The sequence below is a fragment of the Balaenoptera borealis genome (genome assembly GCF_965194805.1).
Source record: "Balaenoptera borealis genome assembly, contig: HAP1_SCAFFOLD_980, whole genome shotgun sequence".
NCBI lineage: Eukaryota > Metazoa > Chordata > Mammalia > Artiodactyla > Balaenopteridae > Balaenoptera > Balaenoptera borealis.
This window is the reverse complement of record NW_028123229.1, coordinates 111810-134109: the sequence shown is the minus strand read 5'-3', so window position 1 is coordinate 134109 and position 22300 is coordinate 111810. Positions and strand designations below refer to the sequence as shown.

The window sequence follows — 22300 nt, the reverse complement described above, 5'->3', positions numbered from 1 at the left end:
ATTTTTTTCAAATGTGAAAACTGAGGCACTGAGAAGTTATATAATTTCCCATTGTCTCAAAGCTAATAATTTCAGAACCCTGATATGGACATTTTGTTAGACTGACTTCAATGGTTAAGCTCTTTCCATATCATTTCTTTGTCTCCCCTTGACATACCTAAGCTCGATAATCTTTGGCTTATCTCTAGACTATTTCGTTTTCCATTCCGTATGGAAGTTGTTTTAAAGTTATCTGCCAGGTTCGTTTCCAATCACTGCCACACACCACACTTTCCCCTACATATCTCAGAAGAAAATCAAGTTTCCAATTTTATAGTGTAACTATTTTGTTTTATTGAAGTATACTTGATTTACAATATTACATTGGTTTCAGGTTTACAACATAGTGATTCAATATTTTTACAGATTATAGTCCATTTAAAGTTATTACAAAATAATGGCTATATTTCCCTGTGCTGTACAATATATCTTTGTTGCTTATTTATTTATAAAGTAACTATTAATGATCTTTGTTTTACAGACTCTCACCCACTTTTCTTCCCTTGTCTCTTATCTTTTAGGAAGTATTTACGCAATTTTCAGTAGTGTCAATTGTACAGTGCCAGGTTACTATACTTTTTATAATACTTTTACTTCATACAAACTGATTTATTTATCTTTTGTTTTCTTTTGCTTATTATCAAGTTGCCAAGATTTTCTAGTAACTCTGAGCAATAATAATACTTGATTATATTCTATAGGGTGCTTTAGCTGTCATTCATTTATCCTTTCAAGAAATATTATTAATTGGGTATCTAATTTGCACCATTCAGTAAAAAACCTATGTGGGAGAAATTTATGCTTATATTTGTTTTCATATGGGTTTATATGAACAGAACAGATAGATTATAAGGAATTTTGAAAAAATATTGCCTATAGTTTTAGAAGTACTCACACCTCCACCAAAAACATCATAATTAATATAGGCCCAAGTGCTTTTCCTTTAACTTACCACAAAGGGGAAAATGTGGCATTAAAGCATGTTTTAATATAATCCTCTTCCTTTTCCCCACTATCAGGGTCTGGTCTTTTGATTACTTAATACATGTCACTAGAACATTTAAAAACAACTTTATTCTGGGATTCATAGTAAATTGTTACAGTCTGCATCAGCAAATTGGCTTTTCATAGTAGTTGTATAAAACGAGGAACTTGCTTATCTAACCAGATGCCAAGTTCATTTCAAAATAATCTATAATTTAAAATAATCTATAGCAATCATTTAAAAATAATCTATAGCAGTGCAATAATGTTTCAATTTAATAATTTTTTTCAATTTTCACAGTTTTTCAACATATTATCAAATTAGGTGACATCTTTATTTTTCTTATTATTCAGAATTCATTTATTCATAGAACAAATATTTATGGATTATGTACTCTGGCTAGACATCATGCTACACACTGGAGAAATAAAGGTTATTAAAGCATTCACATTCCCTGATTTCTGGAAAATTAAATCAAATTTATAAATATATAATCAAATATATATACATGTCAAATAAATATATAAAACTGGTACTCCCTAAGTTTGGAGACTTCAGAGAGGGAGAATGCCTATCAATGCTTTATCTTAGGATGAATTGATCAATTGTATGTCTTCCCCTGTGCATAGTACATCTCCTTAGACTCTGTAGAAAGTAAATTGTAAGCCTCTTGCAACAAAATTATTATTTATAAATTATATAGTTGTACAATTAATGGGCTTCTACTTTCAGTTAAATTTTAGCTCTGCACCTTTTTTTTTTTTTTTTTTACCTTATTACATATAGTTTCTGTGAGCCTTCCATTCAGAATATGATATGAATAGTAGCGTCTTGTTACTGAGTCCAAGCTGGTACTGCTCACCTCAGGACAGGGCAATAAGTTGAGAGAGGAGGTGTTGGGACACAGAATGGTGACTTTATTTGGAAAGCAAGCAGACTGAGAAGATGGTGGACTGATGTTCCAAAGAACCCTCCTACCAGAGTTAAAATTCAGGCTTCTTTTATACTAATGGGGGGTGTGTGTGTGTGACTGGTTGTCTCAGTCATTTCCATGCCAGCCAGATCCTGGAGAGGATGTGATAATCCTTTGTTCTTGCAATTGTCCACATATGTCTGGTCACAATGTTCCTGTAAACCTTCAACAAGACAAAAGTTATTTTCTGTGCTGCAACTTTCTATCTCTATATTAAGGAAAAGTATTATACTTTAAATGTCAAGCCCCAGAGGCAGAACATTGAGAAAGGGCTATCTTGTATATTTCAGGCTATTTACTGATTGACGAGACAAAGGTGCAGAGGCAGCTTGACTAAGCACAGGCAACAGAGCACAAAGGTTGGAGCTAAAGGAATAGATCCAATATGGAGTCAGGTTTGTTCTTTCTGTTACAATCTCAGCGTTATATCTACTAATAAAAAAATAAATCAAATTTTAGAAGAATAAATAAAATAGCCAACTGTCTGACTTTTGTCTTTGTCCTTAAATCAAAGTTTCAATAAGTTGGAAGAAAAGTAAACAAAGCAGTGCATTTCGACAAGAATATTCAGACAAGAAATTGCTTGGTTAGTCTATGAAGAGAGCATGATAGATGATAGCATTGCAACTCTTTAGTCTTATACACCTATGTTGTGTGTTTCTTTACTCGTGTGTCAAGAAGATTGTCTGAGAAACTCTTTCATAGTGGAAATATTTTTTATTGAAAACATTATTTTCTTCAGTGACAGTTTGAATTTTAAAGAGGTCGATAAAGCACCTGTTTAGCTTAAGACAAAGTAATAAAGTTTTAGTTATGGAGTTGTAGACACTAGTATGCTGGGTATTTTGAAAGACTTAAAATCTTTTCCTTAATAACAAGAAATGATTCTCCTTGATCACTGATATATAATAAAAAAGTACTTATACTCACTCTGCATAAAATTTTGTAATGGATGAATTGGGAGAACTGTATCAGTAATGATACCCAAGGATGTCTGCATCCCTAGATACAATGCCTGGACATTGACTATGGTCGACACCATGTGATATGATTTCACCATTTGGGAGTTGAAATATATAATGTGAGCTGTGGCTTGAAAAGTGCCTGCACAGTGGGACATGTCCTTTTTTCCTGTTGCTTTTTGAATCTGGCCACCATATGAAGATGCCTGGGTTGGTCTCCTGAAAACATTTGGCCAGTAGCAAAATCACCAGTACTATAAGTAAGGCCATCATTACCATCCAGCCCAAGTTGAGCCTCCTAGTGATTGTAGTTTCGTGAGTGACCACAGGAGACCCGCTGAAGAACCACCCAACTAGGCCCAGGCCAAACTGATAACCACAAATTGTGAGAAGATAAAATGTTGTTATACGTCATTACATTTCAGAGGTTTGTTATGTAGCAAAGTAATGTAAAAACTCATATTTAGAGTGATCTAGTCACAAGTCCAAGGTGGCTATTATTGGGTAAATGTAATAATAAATAGCATCTGCATAGTACTTTATGTATAACACGTCTTCACAGTAATTGTTTTATTTGGTCCCAAGATCTTCTAAATTCTCATTGGACTTTTTTGTTTGTTTCCTGCCACAATGTGGTTCTAAGTAACTAAGTACAGTGCATAAAAAAGATATAAAAATAACTTAATGGACCACTCAGCAGAATAAAAAATATATGCTAAACGTCAATAAAAATAAATATATTTCTCCTTTTTGGCAATGATTTGAAAGTTGTAGAATAGTGTTTGTGTTTATTGTGGTAGTAAAAATCAATCTTCTGGGTATTTTAATGTACACACCACATATATTTACAGATGTCAATACTAAGATATTTGATAAATTAATGATTATTTATTGTGGTAAACTAAAAAAAATCCCCCCCCAAAGATATTCGTAGACTAATCTGTGGAACCCATGAATGTCACCTTATTTGGAAAAAAAAAAGGTCTTGCAGATATGATTAAGTTAAGGATCTTGAGGTGGGAAGATTATTCTAGATTATCTGAGTGGGCCCTAAATGCAATGATATATATCTTTATGAAAGAGAGACAGTTGAAGATCTGAAAAACACAGAGGAGAAGGCTGTGTGAAGACAGAGTAGAGTGAGAGTTGAAGGTGCCAGCCTTGAAGATTGGGATGATAGAGCCACAAGCAAAGGAATTCCACGAGCAGCCAGAATTCGGAAGAGGAAAAAATCAAATTATCTGCTAAAGTCTCTGGAGGGAGTGCCTACACCTTAATTTTGGCCAAGGGAAACTAATTTTGGGCTTCTGGCCTCAAGAACTCTGAAGCATAAATTACTGTTGTTTGAACCCACCAAATCTGGTTAATTTGTTTTAACAGATATAGAAAACCAACAGAGTTATGCTCTATTAAAATAGCAAATTGAATTTGAAAATATCTTTAAAATTTACATTTTAAAAAATTTCCAAAATGAATAAAACTAATGAATCATAAGGTAAATAAATAATAGCTTGTGAACACGAAAAAGGTAATAACTTGGATTAATCACTATTGTTTTAGCACCTATAAGGAAAATGTATTTGATGTCTTAGGTTCCATTTCAATGCCTGATCAACAATAAATGATGAGTAGGGGACACATTCAGATTGGTGATCCCAGGGCCAAATCAATTACAACCACTGCATTATGACTATAGATTTTCAGTGGTATTTTCAGTGTGATGAGAAGCAAAAATAAAATGGAAAGTTTTCACTGGAGAATTGACATATTTCATTTACATGTGGACACTTTACTCTGATTGGCACCTAAGGAAAATATAAGGAAAGATTGGAATAAGGGAAAATGATTACAAGATTGTTACTGTAGACCAAGTAAGGAATGCTGTTACATTTAATGGATACACCATAATTAGTATTCATTTCCAGTTGTTGAAAATTTGGGTGATTTCTAGTTGAGGGCTATTAATAAAGCTGTTATGAACATTATTTAAGAACCCACTGGTGTTCTTTTCATTTCTCATGGGTTAATAACCAGAAATGGTAATACTGAGTCATAAGGTTAGTGCATAGGAGAAACTCCTAAACAAATATCCTAAGTATTATTTTATACTCTTCTTACTCTCCCTTCCTTCTTTTTCTGAGACTTCAATTACAAATTTAATACGCAAAACATTTTTGTCCTACAGGTCACAGGAGGTCTGTTCCTTTTCAGTTTCAGGTTTTTTCAATCTGTACATCAGTTTGGATGGTCACTTTTACTCTGATTTCAAGTTTATTGATCTTTAGTGTTTAAAGTTATTCAACATATAATCTATTGTGCCTGAAGTTTTCTTCAAGGCCTAATTCTGCTCTCAAGAAACTTCAGTAAATTTTAAAATTATTCAGTGAATCACATTATTCACTGTGAATTTCATTTATTCCTTGTTTCCTTTCTCTTTCTAATTATTCTCTTTTTTATGTTTATAATTTTCAATGAAACCTGTGCATGGTGAAGGGGTTAGCCTTAAAGAGGATCCAGAAAGGTTAATCCAGAAAACTTGAACATTTACACAATAAACATGTTTTCTTATAATCCTTCTCTGTCTTTTCTTCGTTTTGGGGGTGGGTAGTATATGATTTTATAACAACGTGCATTCTAATAACAAACCTAATCTTCTACCATTTTATAATCTTTTGCCTTCCATTCCAAATCCAGAAACAGATTTTGTAGATATCTATGTTCTTAATATATCTGCCCCTTCATCTGCTTTCCACTGAACTGTTTTAGCACAGGCTCTCATTACATCTTGGCTAGATTATATATAATAAAATCTCAATGTATCATTGACTTAATATTACACTAACAGAAAATATTGCTAAAACATAATGGCATTAAAACTATATATTAGTCTGCTCAGCATGCCATAACAAAATATCACAAACTGGATGGCTTAAACAACAGAAATCTATTTACTCACAGTTCTGGAAGATAGAATCCAGCCAATTTAGTGTTTTGTGAGGGCTCTCTTCCTGGCTTGTACTTCTGGCTATGTCCTCACATATACTTTCCTCAGTGCCTGTGTTCAGAGAGAGAGAGAGAGAATGAGAGGGAGGAGGGCAAGCTCTCTGGCATGTCATCTTATAAGGAGACTAATCCATCAGATGAGGACCCCACCCTTAAGATCTCATTTAACCTTAATTACTTCATTAGAGTCCCATCTCCAAATACAGCCACTCTGGGGGTTAAGGCTTCAATATATGAATTGTAGGGGGACACACACATCAGTCCATATTGCATTATCACTAAAATTAAATTTGTAACACCATTAAAAAATATCACTTTAAAGGTGAATCTTAAATAGTAACTTTCAATTTTGGCTGTACACATGAAAAGCAAAAAGCAAAGTTTCTTCCAATATGTTCTATGATATTTCTTTACTTTTTTCTTCATTGATTGGTGGCGGAGTAAATCATCTCTTCCCATAGATTTAGGATAAAATAGTCTACTTTTATTTTGCAAATCCACCTATTAAACAGACACATACACAAAGATATAAAGACACATAATATATTAGAAATTGTGTGTGTATATATATATATATATGGTAGCAATACGTAAAATCTATGTCTATATATCATTAGAGACCAACAAACTGATTAGACTATAACTTTCAAATAACATTGAGAGAGGTAGAAATTAAATTATCTTTCCATGTTTACAAAGTAAAGCCCTGTAAATTGACATTAATGATCAGAATTATTTCCACATGTTTCTTGTTACTTGAGCTCTGTGATAGATTATTACTAACTGAATGTGATGGACTCCATCTGAGTCACACACCTAATTTATCACTGCCTAAAAATTCAAGGACAAGACAGATGAAAATGTAGGGGATATGGCAATTAGACATGTGCTTATCTAGGTCTTATTTTAGTTCACAAAGGGAAGTTTTTTTAAAGCAGAATTATATGTGGTATATAACAATTTTCCAATAAATAGTTATGAAATAGAGAAAGAAAAATATTAAGGAATTTAGAATAATATCTTATGGAGTATATTAAATTCTAACCATTAGTTTAAGAAACTATGAAACTAGAAAAATGTACAGAGATGATAATAATAATATTGATTTTTACTGAAAATTTTCAAGAAATTTATATAAGTTAATTTCTGTATAATGAATTAGGATAACACAGAGCAGCTGAAGAGTTAAGAAAATAATCACAGTTAATCACAATAATTTATCAAAGAAGTAATATATTTCACAGGTAATTTTGCATCTTTCAAATTACATTTCCATTTAGATAATTTGTGATCATTATAAAATCACATACTATATAAGTAGATAATTTGATTTTCAAAAAATGGTAATAATGTGATTTTACTTGAGTAGGAGTTTGGACCCCAAATACATGCATTATTTGAATTACATATAATATATAATTATATATATATTATAATAATGCAATGATTTTATATATATATAATGTAACTGCTAAAGAATGCAATTGATGCTGATTAAAAGTGATCTTTGCACAAAATAATCTGATTACTTAACTTTCATTTATTCTCTTTAAAATACTGATGAATTATTTAGCTTAGAGCATTGTATAAATTTTAACATCTTACAAACAAATAATACTACATTAATATACCATGCTTTTAATTTTGATCATTATTTGCAGATAACTGATTATATTTTTCTCTTTATTTACAATCAACTTATTTAAAAGCAAGTCAGGAGTAAAATATCTAATCAAAGACCAGTACATCTGGAGAAATGGTAGGGATTTATTAGGTAATAATTAAAGACTGACGTTTTCATTAAAGTTCTAAATTTTGTTTAAGCAACTACATAACAAAATAGTCAAACATAAATACCTATTATAATTGCCTAAATTAAAATTGAAACCCAAAATGAGTAGGTACATTACAGAGGAAATGTATCATGTAGATATTTATTTGATAGGACACTTTTTTATGTGTGATAGAAATGTTACATATTTATATCTTTTCTCTTTTTTATCCACTGACATCAATTTGGTTGTAAAGAATTGCTTCTTGTCATAAATGTCTTTCTGCCCATCAAAATCAATTTAAGCATCAAGTTTAGTTTAAAAAAATGACAAAAATATTTTCATTTTCAGTTGCTATTAAGCAAATGCTGAATATATATCCTTGTATCATTTTTTACTTCACTTATGTATAGATGCACACATGTACATCTGTTCTTGCTGTTGATAATATAGAAGTAATCTCACATTCAGAATTACTTACTATTTAAAGAGGAATGACTATTTTCTTCATACTATATATAACTTTACTTACGTAATATTTTCAAAACAATGTTTAATGTTGAAGAGTTTGTATGTTGGTTTTCTTGTCTCATATCCATTTCCTCTTTTCAAGAATTTGCTGGGCTTTGATTATGAATTACTCTGTCCACACTCTTTGCTCACTGGTTCAGGTGTTGCTGACATTATCCCATTTCACTGATGGCCATACCTTCCAGCTGTACCCAGCTGGGGAGATCACACTCCCATGGAGATTGGTTGTAGAGTGGGAACAAAACTAAAGCCATGAACAAAGCTATTCTAGGACTTTTGTTAGAATTTTTGAAAAAAATTTTACTCTTGGGTTTTATGTATTGTAAACCTGGAAGCAGTCCTGTGGTCATAATGAAGCATGGGATCTACCCACAGAACCAACAAAGAAAGCCAAGCAGAGAGATGGGGAAGCACAGTTGAATTTTGATGACATTTTTTGAGTTTCCAGATTTATCAGAAGCCAGTAATAGCTTTGGATTATTTATTTTCTTAAGAGCCTATGAATTTCTGATTTCTCTAAAAAGAGTATAAATTGGGTTTTTAGGACTTTCCTATGCATGAAGAAATTTTAGATTAGCCAAGGTAAATGATTTGTCCTTGGTCAAACAGGGAGATACAGAGGTTAAATCCAACTTCCTGTGCCTCTTTAGAGCTTTCTCAGTTCATGATTATATTTGTTTTAGCTGCATTAATAGACGCATATATATGTGAGTGTTGAAAGGGATTCTGTCAACTCTACAGTAAACTACTGATACAGTCATAAAGTTGTTTTGTGAAATCTAGTATTATTTGTTTCATTTTCTCTTGTTAATTGGTTAATTTGAAATTTCATGTGATTTGGAATAAAGTTACATGGAATCTAAATTTCATTCTACTATAGTTACTAATATAATACAAAGTGAAATTTTTTTTAATCCTTTGAACTTGTTCAACGTTTTAACCAAATTAGAGAAAGAGAGAGAGAGAGAAAGTGTTCTTGGTACTGATGATAGTTGTTGTTACCTAGTCCTGTCACCTTGAGGTAAATCAGCTAAAATTTTTGGATTTCCATGTATATATGTAAAATAAAAGAGACTGATCAGGGGCTTCCCTGGTGGCGTAGTGGTTGAGAGTCTGCCTGCCAATGCAGGGGACACGGGTTCGAGCCCTGGTCTGGGAAGATCCCACGTGCCGCGGAGCAGCTAGGCCCGTGAGCCACAATTACTGAGCCTGCGCGTCTGGAGCCTGTGCTCCGCAACAAGAGAGGCCGCGATAGTAAGAGGCCCGCGCACCGCGATGAAGAGTGGCCCCCGCTCGCCACAACTAGAGAAACCCTCGCACAGAAACGAAGACCCAACGCAGCCATAAATAAATAAATAAATACTTAAAGTAAAAGTCTATTAAAAAAAAAAGAGACTGATCAGATTACCTATAATAGAATTTTCACTTTTACTAAGTTTAGCATTAAAACCAGTATGTTATTAACATGTGTAATTTTATTATTTTTATTTTTTAAACTTATTTAACAACACGTGTACCTTTGCAACAAATTATTAGCCTATATCAGAGCTCTCAAAAACTGAACATACTTTATTTGGTCTATGATATAGGGCTTTAATAAGTCTTTGCCAACATTTAACAACTTGGAGAATTCACATAGAATTTGGAATTCTGTACTGCATAACAAAACAAATAATAATATATAAAAACGCGGAAGATCTGGCCGCACTGGCCAGCCTGACCATATGGGAAAGAGTCACTGAAGCTGCAGAGCAGATACACCATTTAGTTAGGGCCCGCTCTGAGCCACAGTTTACACAGACTCATATTTTTTGAACATGCTGATTATTAATAGGGTGTGAATAGTGGTCTTTGTCGAGCTTGAATATTTCACTAATTTATTTTATTCCCCAGACCCTGGGACATTTGGACTTGTGATCTCTCAGAAATGCATTGATGAATATGAATAGTGTTCTTCATGAATACAAGAGTCAGGCACTTGGTTGCAAAACTGTAGTCCAAGAGCTAGAGTTTGATCAACTTTCAACATTAAAACTGTGTTTAATAGTATACATTGTGGCTGCAGTGGTCTAATTATGTGATGGAAATAAATGGCACTGGTGCAAAGCTGTGTACAGTTTAGAAAATTAGACATATTTGACAATAAGTGATGTGAACAGAAAAATTCACAGGGGGAGATTGTGGCATTATATTATATTATATTGATATAAACTGTAGGGAAATAACAACAACAAAAGAGACCTGCTGTGGTATAGAAAATGGATATTAAGCAGAACACTAAATTATATGTACAATTTGATTACAACTGTGTTTAAAGTACATACACTAGGACTGCAGCAAAAACAAAAATGAAAGGATTGGCTTTGTTTGGATGATTTTATTTCTTGTTTTAAAATTTCATTTAATGTTTTCTATATTTATTTTATAATAAAAGTAATCAAAATAAAAGAGGAAAGCAAGTAATTTATTTGAGAACAGCTATCTTTATATTTTTGAAGTAACATCACAATAAATTGAATTTATTCAACAGATATTTATTATAGACCTACTATGTCAAACACTTAACTAAACATCCATGTTTCAAGATAAATACAACATATTTTCAAGTGTCTTGTGTTCCAGAACAGTATTTTCCAAAGTTTTAAAATCATGAATTACATAGTAAAATTTTATTTTTCTGTTTTATAAATAAAAATAAATAGTATACATCAATTTATGAATTATAAACTTGCAGTTAATTTATATATGAAATATTAGTAAATATTAGTAAAACTTAATTCTTTCTTTCCTTACAAGTAAAATGACATATGAATAGAAGAACTCAAGTTTTTTATTCATAGACCATTGCTCTAGAATCCAGAGGACCTACCATGGAAAAGTACATACAAAGCTTAGATTCCAGCTGGGAAAGACAGGTATACAAGTGAGGAACTATAAGAAAAATATTGAGATTGCATGGTATAATATGAAGTTGAGATCACTTATGTGGCTGTATTTGATGAGGTAAATAAATAAGACAGTTTTTATTCAGTAGAACTCATAATCATTTGAAAGACAGTTTCAGGAGAAATGGAGATAAGTTATCATGCTATTAAATACTATCAGTGTTGTGAGGTGCATTCTGAAGGTTTTTCAGCAATAATTCCAAAGAAGTTTAGGAAATAAACTTTGTTAATAATTCTATACATCCAAGTTCACAAATAAGCATGAACTTGGCAGTGTTGGCCTGGGGAATCTGAGATAAATAAGCACAAGCCTCAACCTTGGGTGTACTGCTAGTAATCCTCTCAACAACACTCATTTTTACTTACAATGGAAACAAATACTTTTAATAATGGAAGCATTGATACTAACAGATCCATTTTTGCCTAGTTTCCAATTTTGTCAAAAGTTTCAAATATTTGATTCAAGTTTCATATACTAAAAATGTTAACTGGTTCTACCTTACATCAGTGTTATTTGTTAGTTCATTTACAGGTAGAATATCATTTAGCTGAAAATAGTTGACATTCAGACATTAAAGGAGTATGAAAATTACTTACATTGAAGGACTATGAAAGATACTTACTGGACTTCCCTGGTGGCACAGTGGTTAAGAATCTGCCTGCCAATGCAGGGGACACGGGTTCGATCCTTGATCCGGGAAGATCCCATATGCCATGGAGCAGCTAAGCCCGTGCGCCACAACTACTGAAGCCGGTGTGCCTAGAACCCGTGCTCTGCAACAAAAGGAGCCACCACAATAAGAAATCCGCATACCGCAGGGAAGAGTAGCCCCTGCTCGGTGCAACTAGAGAAAGCCCGTGCACAGTAATGAAGACCCAAAGAAGCCCAAAAAATAAATACATAAATAAATAAATAAATAAATAAATAAATAATTTTAAAAAAAGAAAGATACTTACTACAATATGTGAATTAATGACTGATTTTTTGTCAGTCTATTTTGTCAATTTATTTCTGTTCCCTTTATAAACTCTGCACGAAGATAATTTGGTATTTGCTTACGTACATGCCAGAACCAAACGTTTAAATTAAAGAGAAATATGAATGAATTGATATTATTTTGATAGTAGACATAATGTGCATTTGACATTAGCAGTGTCAAACAGGCTTTCAGGAGTTACGACATAAGAAAATTAGCACATAGTACTCCAAAGTTCAGTTAAGCACTAAGAATATTAAGTCTGATTCCTGTTAAATTTTTCTGTTCATTGTTCACAATTGAATATCATGGTGAAGAATTTGTCATTAGTAAATTATATTGTAAAAACATTCAGAAAGTTATTCTTCAAAATAATTTTAGTACTGTAACATAGACAAAATAATTATACAAATTGGAAAGTATTCAAAGGCTATGTATACGATGCACACATTAAATTTTAAATAAATGAATAGCATGCATTCATTTATAAATTATAAACTTGAATTAAAGTTAAATACTAAATATTAGTAAAACATAATTCTTTCTTTTCTGAAAATTAAAACTGAATATGAATAGAAAATTTGATACTCTTGTGGAGGTCTTTGTTTTGTTTTGTTTTTATTTACAAACTGTTGTTTTACAATCCAGAGGACCTACCATGAAAAAGGCACATAAGAAGCTTAGAATCCAGCTGAGAAAGGAAGTTATGGTTTCTTTCTTTCTTTTTTTTTTTTTTTCTTGGCTCAGGATGGGAACATTTATTTTGGTCTATTTGGATTCTTCTTTCTGCATTAGCTTCACAGATTTTTCTCAATAAGATGTAGACACTGGATGGACTTCATTTACAAGGAAACTGCAAGATAAATGGAGTGGCTAATGTCCATCAATTTGAAACGTGTAAATATTTATGATAAAATTATATCTGTCTTTGTGAGGATTTTTGTTTGAATCTTGGATGCAACAAAATGTAATGCTCAACTGGGGGAAGAGTCCCATGAGTATAGAATAAGAATTGTTCCTTTTATTCAAGATTCAATGTAGCCATTTTATGCAAAATTTTCATACTAGCTTTGCCACATAGCATTGCAATACCAATACTAGAATCCACAATTTAAAGAGGCTAGAGCACATAAGAGTTATGGTTTCTTAGTGAGTAATTAGAGATCAGTAGAAGGAACTGAAGATAGTGGCAGCAGTTAGAATTGACTTGATAAGAAGATGAACGTTTTCCTGCATGGGCTCCTTGATGTCTGTCTGTTTACCATTTGTACACTTTGTTATTTCCATTTCTCTCATTTCTTTAAAACTTTACTTCTCAGATGAATGATTCATCCTTGGATGTTGCCATCATCACCCCCCCTTTATTGGGTTCAGCTATTATATATTTATATAACTCTTTTTTTAAAAAAAGATAACTATTTGTTAACCTCAATTAGATTTGCAAAAGAAATCATGTATTTTAAATACAGATGTAATAAATAGTTCACTCTCATTTCGTGTAAATTGGGAACAATATCACAAACACATATTTCCTTGTTCCTTGGCATTAACCTCACTTAGTGACTATGAACTCCCCGTATTTTATAATGGTTACCAGGTTCTTCAACTTTTTAGGGAAGGTCAACTATTCTTTCAGAGGTTGTTCTTGAACAAATTGTGACATAATGTTTCATCATTAATAGCAAATCTTTCCAAATAGTTTCTTTATAATTAGTACTCTTTAAAATCTTTCCTTATAAAATGTCATGACAATAACTTATTTGGGATTTTGAAAGTACCTGTTGAGATTTTTCATCATGAATTACATTTTATTTTATTTTTTAATATGTGGTATTAAATTCATTAATTTTAGAACATAAATCAACCTTGCATTCCTAGGGTTAAATCCTCCCAAATTTATTTCATCTCTGGATATTCCCAGCATTCCCAACGTTCTTAAAAAACATCCATCACATAAAATATACACAAATACAATTTTCAATAGCATGCACACTACAATTTTTATACAGAGGTACAAATATAGAATCTATATTTCACCAGTCTCACCTCGCTACCACTCAGTGTCTCATGCAGAATGTTACTTTCCTCCATAATATTCAAATGATTTCCCTGAATGTACTTAGTAGGCTGAAGAGACACATTACCTTTCTAGATATTTTTCCTGAATATGATATAAAATAGTGAAAAGTATAAAGTGATTTCTGAACATAACCATTTCTTTTTATTCATAGCAGTACTCTGAATCTCTAAAATTTTTACATTGATTAACTGAGGCGAAATTTTCAGAGACAATGTACCAAAGTGACATGTTCATCATTTGAAATTAATTTAATAATAATTGGAATATATTATGAGAAGGTAACAGAACAAGAGTTAAATTTCCCAGTTTCACTCTTGTATAAGATGCCTCTTGTTCTGTATTTAATCATAACTTAGATAATTATTTTGTCTGTTTTGAATATCACCATCATTTTTCATTTCAGGAAAAAATGTGATATAAATAAGTATTATCTTTATAGCATAAAAAGAACATAAAGCATTTCTTGAGGTATTGGAAAATTATGTAATATAGCAATGTTGCAATATTATAAAATACAATATGGCACAAAATGTAAATGTCAGGATAAATAGAATTTACAAGATAAATTAGAATTTTGTAGAATTAATTCTGCAAGGAAATTGAATTGATGTAGTTGCCAATTTGCTTGGTTACCAATCTTATGGACTAGTGAAAGATTAAAATGCTTGAAATCTAAGCATCATTGATTATTGAGTTCATGATCAAGGGGCAGAGTTTTCCTTTGGATGCTTTTAATTTACATTGAAAATCAAGTTCTAAGGAATTAAAGGCAGAGAGAGTGGCTGAATTCTGGGAAGATGAACTTATTTTCATTTTGAAGTCTACCTAGGTCAGGAAAGCTTCATTAGTATATTAAGAGAAGCCAGAATGAACATTGTGGTACATGTCTCTTTTTGAACTATGGTTTTCTCAGGGTATATGCGCAGTAGTGGGATTGCTGGGTCATATGGTATTTTTAGTTTTTTAAGGAACCTCCATATTGTTCTCCATAGTGGCTGTATCAATTTACATTCCCACCAGAAATGCAAGAGGGTTCTCTTTTCTCCACACCCTCTCCAGCATTTATTGTTTCTAGATTTTTTGATGATGGCCATTCTAACCGGTGTGAGGTGATACCTCATTGTGGTTTTGATTTGCATTTCTCTAATGATTAGTGATGTTGAGCATCCTTTCATGTGTTTGTTGGCAATCTGTATATCTTCTTTGGAGAAATGTCTGTTTAGGTCTTCTGCCCATTTTTGGATTGGGTTGTTTGTTTTTTTGTTATTGAGCTGCATGAGCTGCTTGTATACTTTGGAGATTAATCCTTTGTCAGTTGCTTCATTTGCAAATATTTTCTCCCATGCTGAGGGATGTCTTTTCTTCTTGTTTATTGTTTCCTCTGCTGTGCAAGCCAGGACACAGAAGCAACCTAAGTGTCCACTGACAGATGAATGGATAAAGAAGATGTGGTACATATATACAGTGGAATATTACTCAGCCATAAAAAGAAATGAAATTGAGTTATTTGTAGTGAGGTGGATGGACCTAGAGTCTGTTATACAGAGTGAAGTCAGAAAGAGAAAAACAAATACTGTATGCTAACACATATATATGGAATCTAAAAAAAATGGTCCTGATGAGCCTAGGGGCAGGACAGCAATAAAGACACAGATGTAGAGAATGGACTTGAGGACATGGGAAGTGGGGTAAGGGTAAGCTGGGATGAAGTGAGAGAGTGGCATGGACATATATACACTACCAAATGTAAAATAGATAGCTAGTGGGAAGCAGCTGCATAGCACAGGGAGATCAGCTAGGTGCTTTGTGACCACCTAGAGGGGTGGGATGGGGAGGGTGGGAGGGAGATGCAAGAGGGACAGGATATGGGGATATATGTATACATATAGCCGATTCACTTTGTTATACAGCAGAAACTAACACAACATTGTAAAGCAATTATACTCCAACAAAGATGTTTAAAAAATTGTAAAAAAAAAAGAAAAAAGAAAAAAAAAGAAAAGCCAGAATTTGCAAGACACAAGGGAGGAACTGAGGACTGATTTCTTCTCTATTGAAAAAGAATGGATTGGAAGTTCCTGAGAAAGGAAATAGGTCAACTGGAAGAAAGAAGGAAGGTTTAAAGTACAACTTTGGGAAAAAAGCAAACTCTGAGATATTAAAAAGTTTAAGAATGATTGAATGTGAGGAAGTATGTAAATGAAAGATCCTCCAAAGGCATAAATTGTGAGGCTGACCTTCTTTTTCTTTTATGGTTCAACAGGATTTTTTAATTAGGTATCATCTTGATTCCTAGTCCTCATATGTCATAATATTTGGACAATTTAACCTTTCAACAATGATCTATTTAAGCCTCCATTAGATATGTGATCAGCCTGTTTTTTGCGTGTCAAGGTGACACTGAGGACAGGTCCAGAGCTTGCTTACTCATCGAGGAATGCCAGCCAAGTAGGCCTGAAGAAGAAGCAAGACTAGCCCCAAGTAATCTTTGAGCCAGAGAGATCAGGAAAAAACTTCTCCAAAACAGGGACCGTAGGCTTATGTACACATTAATATTCTAAAAATAATATAATTCATGACATTATGATTGCTAAGAAGAAAAGCACAACATCAAAATGAACGCCTACTTAATGCAAAACTAACCTACATATACAACATATCATTTGTAATAGTAACTTCTAAAGAAACTCTTGATGTAAGGAACATTTTGAAAGTAAAGATTACACCTTAGTGGTTGAAGCCTGATTTCCACTACAAAGAGAGTAAAAGTCAAGGGTATTTTTTTTCCTTGTAGGAAGTGCAGCACTATAATAATTTGAGGGATTAATTCAGTCTACCTTTGATAGCTTCAACTTTCCTAATGACCTCTGTCTTGCCATCACCATGTAATTACTAAAATGAGAAATCCCCACTTTAGAAAATATAATTAAAATATTTATTAAAACCTTTCATGGCCAAAGCATGGTTCTATAGTCGGTGCACTTTGAAAATTATACAATATAGTTCCTAACTTCAATTGAATTAGTAAAATATTTAATCCACCATCATTTCCTGTGGCAAAGGACACAAAAGAAAAGATTAAATTGAACTCTGAGAGATGGGAAATCCTGGCAGTCCATGACCCTTCTTGACTGGCATCCAAAAATATGGTTGGGAAACCATAGGATGGGAAAGAATGGTGCCATTTAAGGATGGGCAAAGCTCTATGTTGTGTTTAGTTTTCAAAAGTGTCTAAAGCTCTTTTATTTTCTTTAAATGTTCAGGGCTTTTACTTTTATTATAAGTATTTTGGAGAAGATTCAAATGTGTGAGAGTTTTTTAAATGATAATATTCCTAAGGTTTCTTACAAATTATGTTATAAGTGTGTAGTTCCAATTTAGAAATAAACATTGCTTATCATTTCCATAATTACTAAAACATTTTTAATGAATAGAGGTATTAAATTTCAGTTGGGAAGAGACAGGATCTTATAATAAAACAATTTTTATAGCAAGGGCACAATTATCTCTACACTAAAGGGAAGAAAAACCTATTAACAAAAATTTGAATGTTAGTGATAAACACCAGAGCATGGATAAGTTTTGCAACAGTCTGATTCAACAGCCAGCCATAATCTTTGTTGGGTTCAAAAGTGTTTACAGTTTAGTTTTCTTATCTGCATATAGGACAAACTTACAATGCAAGACCTGAATAAACAAAGTACTTATTTATATGAATGTATACTATAATTAATGTATTATGTAATCAATTATATATACTGAATAATATATAATTTACATATACTATCTAATATACTAATATTAATACTAAGCAAAGTACTAATTAATAGTTTTTCTTTAATTAGAGCTGAGACTTCTCAAAGGGATACTCGTATTTCTGATTTATACAATTTTCTCAAAGAGAGAATCATTTCTCTGTTGTTGCCATCACTATCATCATTGCAAATTAGCTCATACCTTACTAATTAAGACTTGTTGGGTAAAAGGATGAAACAACAGAGAAGAAAGGGCTAGAAAGAATTACAGAGTGATCTAAGTTCTCTCTTGAGAAAGCAGTGAATAGCACAAGATAAGAAGGAGAGGAGAAATAATCACACTGTTTACAACTTTACTGTGATATGACCCTTCAGACTATTTCCCCCACTTTCACCCAAGTCACTGATTTCTTTTCTCCATGTTGGGTTGGTGATAGTTAAAATTGCTGGGGAAAGGCCTAGAAAAAGCAAAGTTTTCATGACAGATCTGGTACACTTTCAATCAGGTTGAGGAGGGCTGAGATGCCTCAGGTTATTAGGACGAGGAGGAAGAATGACTGTGTCTGGAAATAGCTCATGGATCTGCATCATCTAGAGAAATCAGATTCATTTCTTCCTTGTGCTGTGTTTACCACATTGTGTGTAATTTATCAAAATTTATTATTTGTTTCCCTTACTCTGTAGGAACAGAACCCAACTGCTAACATGTTTAATATAATACATGTTTAATATCTTTTAGATGTAATTTTTCTGTTTTTATCTCCTCATGATATTATATTCTTATTTGTTTTGTTTGTTAAACATTGATTTTTAATAAATTTTCTTAAACCTTTTAGTCAAAAACTATAATCAATGAAAATAAATCTCAGATTATATTTTACAAAAAGTATATTTAAGAGAATTTAGTTATTTTCTGAAATTGAAGAAATTTTAGTAGTCTGTCAAAATATTTTAAATTACTAGTGAATAATTTGAAAAGATACATGTACCCAATGTTGCCAAGATATGGAGGCAACATAAGTGTCCATCAGCAGATGAATGGATAAAGACATGGTACATATATATACACAATATAATACTACTTTGCCGTGAAAAAGAATGAAATTTTGCCATTTGCAGCAACATGAATGGACTTGGAGTGCACTATGCTAAGTGAAGTAAGTCAGACAGAGAAAGACAAATACTGTATCATACCACTTACATGTGGAATCTAAAAAATACAACAAACTAGTAAATATAACATAAAAGAAGCAGACTCACAGATATTGAGAACAAACTAGTGGTTACGGGTGGGGATGGGGGAAAGGGGGAGAAGCAATATAGTTGTGGGGGAGTGGGAGGTACAAACTATTGGGTGTAATATAGGCTCAAGGATGTATTGTGCAATAAGGGGAATATTTTGTAATAACCAAATGGAAAGTAACCTTTAAAAATTTTATAAATTTTTTTTAAATTGTAAAAAAAGTCATGCAACCAGGATTTGAAAAAGAAAATAACTAGAGAAAATGTATTTATCAACTTGAAATCTAGCCAAAAATATTTAATATTTGAACAGGTGACGGCCCCGGATTGGAAAATTTCAGCCTAGGTGTTGTTAAAACATCAGATATGATTGTTTTACTCTAACGTTTATTTAGCGATGAGTCCGTTATAATATAGGCTCAAGGATGTATTGTGCAATAAGGAGAATATTTTGTAATAACTAAATGGAAAGTAACCTTTAAAAATTTTATAATTTTTTTTTAAATTGTCCTATATCATTATCATATAGGACTCTTAGGATAACATATAAGCACGTCCTAAATCTCCCCTCTACCATGTCTGAATGTAGAAATTAACCTTTCAATTTAATCCCTTCAGAAGATGTGCATTTCCAAAATTACTATAATTAAAAAAAAATCAATATTAGGTGGACAAAGCAAAGAGATTGCTATACTTTTTTGAAGAACATGCAGATTTCTTTTTTAAAAAGTGACACAATGCATTTCCAATATTCAATCCAAAAGTATACCCCAAAAATTCAATACAAAAATATAAAAATATAATAAAAACTCATAAACTCACATTCCGGAAAACAAGTTAGTCTCAGTTTTATACCAACATGTGGACAACTTTGAGAAAAAGCAAAAACTGAAATGATTTTGTCACATGAAATTGTGTGCTTTATTTTATTCATTAAGCACAATTTATCTCTTTGCCCAAGGAAGGCCTTGCTAGATTTCAGATGCTGGGTTCTCTCTAGAGACAACATATTCCACAAACCTTGAATGATATCCAGATTTTTAAAAAAATTTTGTATTTACTATAATTGAAGATGACTTTGAAGTTAATGAAGATATAATTTCTTCAGCCTCTATGCTTCACAACACCCAAGGCAGACGACCCTATTGTTCAATAATAGGAGCATCTATACCTTTTTTCTGGGAATGAAGTCTTAATTGCTTTTATATCATAGCACATAGATAAACAAAATATCTATATAACATGAAGTTTAATGAGGGAAGACCAATACTTGAGGACTATATAATGTTCTAAATTATTTTGAATACAGTATAACCAAATTAACTGATACAAGTTAATAGACACAGAAATGTAGTCAATGAGTCCACTCCCCACTTGTATGGCGAAAGAAAAAAAGTTAAATGAGGAAATCAAATTTCACCTAACAGATGCAAACCCATCTGTTTCTATTTTCAATGGATTTTTCATTTATTTTAAATTCAACTGGAAGCAAATTAGTGATTGATTTTCTGTCAGGAATTGAGAACACCGTTTCTGGAAAAATAAATGCATCCCCCATTGGTAAGAGCAATCCAAATCCATTCATCATCTTTTTCTTAATTGAATTATAGTTGGTTTACAATGTTGTGTTAGTTTCAGATGTACAGCAAAGTGATTCAGCCATATATGTATATATATATATAATATATACAATATATGGTATATATTATATATATACCATCCCCACTGGTAATATCTGAAAAAGTATATATTCTTTTTCAGATTCTTTCTTATCCTGAATGATGTTTATATCTTTATCTCCAAATATTAAGATGTCACATAAAAATACTTCCATTTAAGAGCTATTGAGGACATAAAATTTAGAATTTGTCTAAATAGGAACCAATAGTATTTTGTCTTTTCTATAGATAAGTATTTCTATAGAAAAGCGTGTCTTCCATGTTCCATTCCAGATCTACCCTGTTACTGTGCCTACCTTAGTCACTGTCCTGGGACAATTTGCAGAGATTATAATAATAAACTGTGTTTTCTGGCTTCTGGTTGGTGTTGGCCAATGAGGAGCCCCAGAGAGAAGTCAAAAAAAGGAGAAGGTACTTGTAGTCCTGGTTCTTTCTAGGCGAGGTGACCCCAAGATAACCATGTTCTTTCCCTAGATCACCTCTGCTCCTCTCAGTAAATAAGACTTTACAGGACTTTTTCTCCTTTCCAGTTCTGATAATCTCTCCCAGCCTTTGACTTTTTGAGTCTAGGGATACTGATTGATAGACACTGTTGCTAGGTCTGGGATCACGCACTGTCATCCCTTAGGGTCCTCCTACAGTCAAACTTAATAAGTAAGTAAGTAGGCAGTCCCTTTGGAAATACACCTTTCACATATTATTTATTTATTTATTATTATTTTTTAAATCACAGTGTGTCACCTGTTCCAATGTGTGTCATCAACACCGGAATGTTGATACATTAAAAAATATCTGATTTTTTTAGTTATAATATTTTACTTGAAGTTTTTACATCAAAACAAAGGAAGCATCACTGCCAATTTCTCTATTGTTAAGAATCTTGCACAGATGAAAGTGTCAAGTGGGAAGGGAAGTAATTAAATACATGGTGCCTATAGGATCGAACATCTGGAAGACCAGGAAGTCTTGGATGAAGAGCCAATCAGAAGGCCATACACAGAGGGTGGTTTCTGAGAATGACTGTGGTAAAACATCCTAACAGAACTAGATAAAGTAGGACAATCTAGAAAATCAAATATGTGCATAAGCCCTTAAAGGAGAACAGAGTAAGAACCTGGAAAACAAAGTATAAACCTCAAAACCAGTGATATGAAAAGAAGATAAAAGCGAAATCCATAGACAAGTGTAAGAATTAGGCAAAACTGTCATCAGTTTAGACACAGTTGGAACTTGAATAAACACTCATTTTTTCTGGGGCTGACTTTATGCCTTATTTTTTTTTTATTAATTATTCATACATTCATTTATTCATTTACTTATCCAACCATTCATCAAATATTTTTTGGTTGATATTATT

At 32.4% G+C, this 22300-nt stretch overlaps 1 long non-coding RNA gene across 1 annotated transcript; it reads right to left on the bottom strand.

The window, feature by feature from the left end:
* Nucleotides 1-1478: 1478 nt before the first annotated feature.
* Nucleotides 1479-13416, bottom strand: LOC309621769. Its single transcript, XR_014240264.1, has 4 exons — nt 12845-13416; nt 11834-11984; nt 5916-6014; nt 1479-2160 (listed from the first exon to the last, which is right to left on the bottom strand). It is a non-coding gene; the product is annotated as an uncharacterized lncRNA (long non-coding RNA).
* Between the last annotated feature and the right edge of the window lie 8884 nt (nt 13417-22300).